The 7,430-nt window shown below is 36.1% G+C and overlaps 1 pseudogene; it reads right to left on the bottom strand.

Moving 5' to 3' along the window:
* Positions 1 to 3,101: 3,101 nt before the first annotated feature.
* On the bottom strand, positions 3,102 to 3,478 carry LOC123231837 (annotated as a pseudogene).
* Positions 3,479 to 7,430: the final 3,952 nt, after the last annotated feature.

Genomic DNA, 7,430 nt, shown 5'->3' with positions numbered 1-7,430 from the left:
AGAGATTGAACCTTACCTCAGCTCCATGAAAATCAAGGATTTCTTCTTTGAGTTTTGAGGTGACTTGTACTTTTTTCCATTTTCAGGAGAGGTAAAGCTTGGTAAATGACCTGGGCTATTCTAGAAACTTCTGATCAGCATCTTACAGCTCATCTAATAATTTGAAGTCAGGAGAGTTAACTTTAGGACATGATTGTAGAGTAAGAAAAAGAGTAAAACAAGAGCAGAAGAGTAAGAGTGTGTGTGTGTGTGTGTGTGTGTGTGTGTGTGTGTGTGTGTGTGTGGAGGGATGTCTAGAATTAAAGGCGTAATTCAGTTAACTTTTCAATAGGCTAATCAAATGCATTTGGACATTTGAAATATACAGGACACAGGTTATGAAGATGAAATTTAAAAAACACTAGTTATTTTTACACTAATTACACTAGAGGTTGATTTAGTCAGGATTTTTAAAGAAGGAAAGCAGAGAGTAGACTGACAACTAATGCCAAAATTAGCAAGGTCCTGATGAGCTAGAAGCTGATTAAATCATTTTCTTTGTTAGACAGGGTTGGGAGAAAGGTTAGGAAGACAGAGAGAGAGAGACAGAGATAGAGAAATATGCAGACAGAATCAGGTAGAGAAAAAGAGAGAGATATAGAGACACAGAGAAACAGAGAAAGACAGAGATGAAGACAGAGAGAGAGAAAGAGAGAGAGAGACAGAGAGAGAGAGAGAGAGAGAGAGAGAGAGAGAGAGAGAGAGAGAGAGAGAGAGAGGAGAAATTTTCTGGGCTTCTCTGGATAATTGAGGTTGACTGACCATGAATTTAATTTTACATTTCTCATCTCAGAAAGAAAGGTAGCACAACAGAAAAAACTGGATTTGGCATCAAAAACTGAGTTGATTCCCAGGTCTACCATATATGGCTGTGTGATATTGGGCAAATCACTTTAGTTCAATTAAATTGGTACTTATTAAGGGATTATACTATGCTATCTAATGTACTAGCTGCTGATAAAAGGATACAAATGCAGCAGCCCCTTCCCTCCAGTAGCATGCATTATACTGATAGGTGCAAGATACAAATGGACAGAAGGCAGCTGGGTGACTCAGTGGATTGAGAGCCAGGCCCAGAAATGGGAGGTCTGGGTTCACATCTGGCCTCAGATACTTCCTAGCTGTGTAACCTTGGGCAAGTTACTTGACCGTCATTGCCTAGCCCTTACCACTCTTTTGCTTTGGAACCAATAAACAGTATTGATTTCAAGATAGAAGGTAAAAAATACAAATGGACAATTAGCTAAATACAAGGCAGTTGAAAAAAGGAGAACGTTAAGATCTGGAAGTACAGAAGAAGGTTTCATAGAGGAGGTGATAATATTCTGAGAACTGGAATCATGATTTCTGGGTTTTAGCTACCTTATCCATACAATGAAAGGATTTAACTAGGCTAGAGGTTCTTTATCTTTTTTAAAAAACAAAGAGGAAGGTAGTGTCTCCATCTCCTATGACAGATTCTTCCATGCTCACAGACATGAGGAAAGGAAATGTAACAAATATGCTTCCTTTGATTCTTATTGGTGAATGGATCAACATGACTTTCTCAGAATTTGTCACAATCAAAGTCCCATTTCCTCTGACCCTCCAATTTAAGCCCATGATACAGCAAGGAATTGAATTACTTATTTTAAATGCATCTTGGGTAAATTCTACATCCTGGTACTTCCTCAATATATTTGGATTCTGAAATATTTATTCACTCATACTGGGTCAAGATAATGCTGCAGAATTGCAGTCTGGTTTAAGTGTATAGACTCCATTGTATAATAATTATTTTTAAAAGTTAAAAAAATATACATGATTACAAAATAAGTCAATTATATTGAAGTAGAGTCATCAAAATTTTAAGATAAGTTTTTGTGGATCCAAGGTTAAGAAATATGGATTAGAAGAGTCCCTTGCAGGTAAGGTAGGTGGTACATTGGAGGGCCTACAATCAGGAAGACTTGTCTTTTTGAGTTTAAATCTGGCCTCACTACATGTGTGACCCTGAACAAGTTACTTAACCCTGTTTGCTTCAGTTTCTTCATCTATAAAATGAGCTCGAGAAAGAAATGGCAAACCACTCCACTATCTTTGCCAAAAAAATCCAAATAGGGCCATGAAGAATGGGACAAAACTGAACAACAACAACAGCCCCTACCGCCTCTGACCATCTATGTTTTATCTACTTGAAAATTTTTCAGTTACTGATCCATTGATAAGTGTGTTAAGGCAATTGGAAAGGGTTCTCTGAAATTATGTACAAGGGTTAAAAGCCACCATTATAATCAGCTCTTAGAAGTACTGAATACAAAATTATTTTTTTAGGAAAAAAAAGTAGATGCTTGGAAGGAGGCAGGTCAGATTAGAGCAACATATTAAGGTACATTAATTTCTTGTTTTTTAATCACCTTCAGTGGGTTTAAAATGACAAAATTTAACTGATCAACTTGTTGAAATGATTGGTGGGGAAGTAAAAATATCAGTCAGTACATGTCACTCATAATTATTAACAGTTTTGTTTAGGAAGCATGTGCTTCATAATGAAGCAATCTGTAAACAAAGAATGACTTCATCTGTTTAATCTACACTTTTATTTTTTTTTTCTTGTCCTATGACACTTGATTCAAATTCTGTTTATTTTAGAGAGAGTTGTAAGAGTTAGCTGTAAGAGGATGAGCAGCTATCTTTTTTTATTTGTCCTGGTTACTATATTAGCCAGAAGATGCACATAGTTGTATTCTACCTCCAAAGGGTCAGCCTTTGAAAGAGTCATAATACGATTTAAAATCAACATTCAAACTGGAATTTTAGATCATTGTATTGTCCCTCTCTTTCCCCTCCATCCTCCAGATTATGATTTTGTTTTTTGTTTTGTTTTGTTTTGATTTAAGGAGCAGTAGGAAATTTATTCTGTGAAAGCAGAGAGCAAATAATTCAAAGAAAACATGTGGTGGGAGTTGGGAATAAGGATGTTGGTAACCTTGAAAATATAGTTAGTTGCATCAGGGGCAAGAGGATGATTTTCACACTGAGAAAAGTTAGGCGGTTTTATGTGGAAAAAGGGGGAGTTGTTCTCAGCCATTCAGCACCATCTGGAATAGCTCTTCATAATTGATACAATCGTTGCTGTCCTTATGCCCTACCACCAACACCTCTATTTCTTCCTCCTTATCAAACACCCTAAATGCCTCTACATGACTTTTATATGTGCCCTAGTCTTTGTTCATTGCTGCTGTCTGCAGCATTAGCAGAAAGTGTTCAAAGTCTAGAAACTTCACATTCATTTTGGGATTCCCCAAGATCTTGAGCACCTCAGCATTGGTAGGGTTCTGGCCCAGGGTCCATATCAAGTCCCTCACTGGCTATATAAGATCTTCTGATGTCTTGTTCTGTCAAACAGTTGGAAGACCTCCTTGAACTCTATGGTCTGATTCTCCTTGAAGTCACTCATCTTGGCTTTGAAGTTCAGGGCTGTTGCTGCTTGCCGTTGGTGGTGTCAGAAATGATTTTGTTTTAAGAGACATCTTGCTTCTAGAGTTTGAAGATTAAAAGTTAAGTGATGAAATAGTCTTATTATTTATACCTTTGACAAGATTACATACTGGATACTTGACTAGCTCTAGCTATCAAGAAAGCCCTCTCCTACTACTTTTCTCCTCACTCTCGAAAGTGATCTTCACTTCCTTAGATTTCTTGTATCCCCCTCCTTTAATTTTATTACCTTTCCTTTGTATCACTTTCAGTGATGGCAAACCTTTTTGAAACAGAGTACCCAAACTGCAACCCTCACACTGCACATGAGCCCTAGCACACACCTTACTCCAGACCAGGGAGGGAGAAAGTGCTCTGATTTGGTTGCTGGGCAGAGAGGTGGGTCATGTGAGAAATGTCCTCATGCACAATGAAGAGGGGAAGGGGAGCAGCCCCCTCTGGCATGCATACCATTGGTTCCTCCACACAGACAGAGAGCATCTTTCTCCATTAGACAGTAAGCTCCTCAAGGGCGTTTATATTATATATGTCTTTTTATCACTCATTTTTACACATAGCAAGGGATCAATAAATCTATTGAATTGAATCAGACAAAAAAATTTTCTGATGCCTTCAGAAGAACTTTCATTTAAATAGTTCTTTCTTATATACAACCTCCTCCATGGGGGAAAAAAAAACAAAAAATCAAATCCTAGGATATTTAGCAATGTCAGAACAAGTTCTATATAGAACATATAATAGAATTTCCCAAGTTTTATGAATTATACTTTCAAGCTAAATTGGTTTTTTTCTTTTCAAAATTATAGTTTATTCATTTCATTAAACATACCCTAAATACATTTTAAAATATTTTTATCATTCCTCTCAAAAATTTTGTTCTAAATTCTCTATCTCCCTCCTCCCTTCCCTCCCACTTCATACCTATCTCTTAAGAAGGCAAGCAATATGATATTGATTATACATATGAAATTATAAAGACATATTGCTATATTGACTGTGTTGAAAAGGGGGTGTTAATGGAAGACTATCACTTATGGTGTGAGGGCTTGTCCATCTCTTTTCAGGGTTGCTTATGCTCTTTTATTGTCTACCTATCATCAAACTCTCATCTATGATTCCAAGAAGCTGTAGCATCTTCAGTAGTCACACCCCATAAAAATAATCAAGAAAATAAAAAATGGAAAAAATGTCAAGCTAAATTATTTTGGCCAGAAGATGGTAGTAAAATTGAATCCCTATATAATATTAAAAACAGTATTTATTTTAATGATGATAAATTTAAAAGAAAACTCTTTTTCTTCACAAAAAAATTTAGTTTCGGGTATAACTATTTTTAAAAAGTTACTGAGGGGGCAGCTGGGTAGCTCAGTGGAGTGAGAGTCAGGCCTGGAGACAGGAGGTCCTAGGTTCAAACCAGGCCTCAGCCACTTCCCAGCTGTGTGACCCTGGGCAAGTCACTTGACCCCCATTGCCCATCCTTACCAATCTTCCACCTATGAGACAATACACCGAAGTACAAGGGTTTAAAAAAAAAAAGTTACCGACTGGTTAGAGAACCAAAGTATTCTTCATGAATCATTCAATTCCAATAAGGTTTTAAATGACATTGGGTAAAATAGATTAAAACATTTAAGTTCAAGAATGATCTTTTAAAAAAATAGTTACCTATGTCAATAAAGTGGGGTCCATATGTGTTGTTAATGAAAAAGAAGTAAAGTAGCTTTGTTCATTTTGCTCTTCTATGGTACTGTAGAATCTCTGAGGATTGGAATTCTGTAGAAGGTTCTTGACCCAGAAGCATTTGGAAACTGACTAAGGCTTACTGACCTGACTAGCACATGACCACTCTTTGTCAATACTTTTTTAATGTTGTAAGACCCCTTCTAAGGGCTTCATGTTGAACACAGCTTTGAACCACCATTATGAATTCTATTCATGGCAATGACCCAACTCTCTGAATTTCTTCACTGCTATGATATCTATGAATCAATTCCAGGATGACATAATGATCATAGTTTCCAGCAATCAATAAAGATCTCTTAAGCATCTACTGGGTGCCAGACATTGTGCTAAGTGCTGAGGATGCAAAAAGAGACCAAAGAAAAGCCTGTGCCTTCAAGGAGTTTGCAATCTAAAGGGATTCTAAAGGCATTTTCTTTCCCTTTTAATTGGGTTTCTCTCTCTGGGTCTGTTAATTGTCTCTAATTAGGCACAGGTAAGCACTTTTATTTTAGAAAATATTCAACAATATGATAATTATGATCAGACCGTGAGATGAGACTTAAAACAATCTAGATGGGAAAAAAAGAGGCAAAAATAAGGAAGAGGCAAATGACCTATACTATATAGAAAATTAACTTCAGGTCATTTTTGATGAATGATCAGCTTGATGTGAGTAGTCTCCCCTGGTGCAGGTTTCATCCTACACATGATTTCTTATCTTGCACATTTCTTATCTCCACTACACTGTGAGCGTGAATGTATACATATATATATATATATGTATGTATATATATGTATAAAGGGAGTCGTATAACTTTCTACTCCCTTTATTTAACTCATCTACCTTTGCTGTAGAGTTGGAATAAATCTGATTCTGAATCATTTATTTTCACCTGTTTTTTTATGGGTCACTGTGATCAAATAATTCTGTAGTTAGTTGGCCTGAATTCAAAAAGCAAATGCAAGTTGTCAATGGTCTGTGCTGAAGGTTCTTCTTTCTCGGTCAGACTTAGCAGAACTTTCAAAAGGCCAGGGTTACAAGGTCGTGATGAAGCATTGGGTAGGGCTTTTGTGGAAGATGTTGGACAAACTGAATGTAATCTGGGCTATAAGCCTGTGATGTTTGCATAAAACTTTATTCTATGGTGGAGAGAAACCAATGACTCAAAGCTGCATGCCTCTATGATGGACAGACTTGTTGAGAGAACTTTAGAAAGAAGAGACTTGCTTTTTTATTTATTCTTTGAGAGAAGACACATATGTTTTCAAACTCTTTTCAGGAGGAAACCTATGGAGAGAGAACACTTTGGAAGGCAGACATGTGAGAGAAAGATAGACTCTAAACATGTTTTTAATTTCTAGCTGGCTTTCCTAGAAATTTAGAGATTATCCCATTGGGTGAGAATGAGGCCTCTCTCTCTTGGCTGAGTTATTGCTTCTATCTATCTATCTATCTATCTATCTATCTATCTATCTATCTATCTATCTATCTATCTATCTATCTATCTATCTACACACACACACATATATACATATATATATATATACGTATGTATGTAGATAGATAGATAGATATTTCTCTAAATAAATAGGAATGGATGAGAACTTCTTCATTCATAAGTGACTAAATGACCTTGACAATGGAAATATAAACTCCAAGATGCTGAGGAAAGAAAATTGGTTGGACAATTAGAGGAGCTGGATTCAAATCCCATTTCTGTCACTTATTACCATTACCTGTATGGCCATGGGCAAAACCCTTAGCCTCTGGAACCTCAGTTGTCTCAGCTATTAAATCAGGCGATTAAATAAGATGGATATTAAATAATTTCCCAGATCTAATTCAATGGCTTTCTATTAATTTGTTGAAACAAATTTTGAATTTGAGCCTTTTTAAAGCAGTCTACATAGTATTCAACAATCAGAAAAATAACATTTATAGCTTTAAAGAATCATTTGTTGTTGGGTTTTTTTTAAAGTGGGGGAAATTTTCTGTTGGTTCTAGGTCTGTGTTTCTTAGCTCTTTTCAATACACTATAGGAGAGTAAAATTGTTCCTTCTCTAACTATTGTTATCTACAGTTTAGTTTCCAATTTATTTATTCATTTTCCCAAATCAATTCAAAATTAACTTTTCTTTTTTCTTCTAGGTTAAAAAGAGGTTTAGGCTATGTAGCTAAGGAGTGTGAA

Source organism: Gracilinanus agilis, chromosome 1 (assembly GCF_016433145.1).
Source record: "Gracilinanus agilis isolate LMUSP501 chromosome 1, AgileGrace, whole genome shotgun sequence".
Classification (NCBI taxonomy): Eukaryota; Metazoa; Chordata; class Mammalia; order Didelphimorphia; family Didelphidae; genus Gracilinanus; species Gracilinanus agilis.
This window is presented reverse-complemented; position numbering and strand designations above follow the sequence as displayed.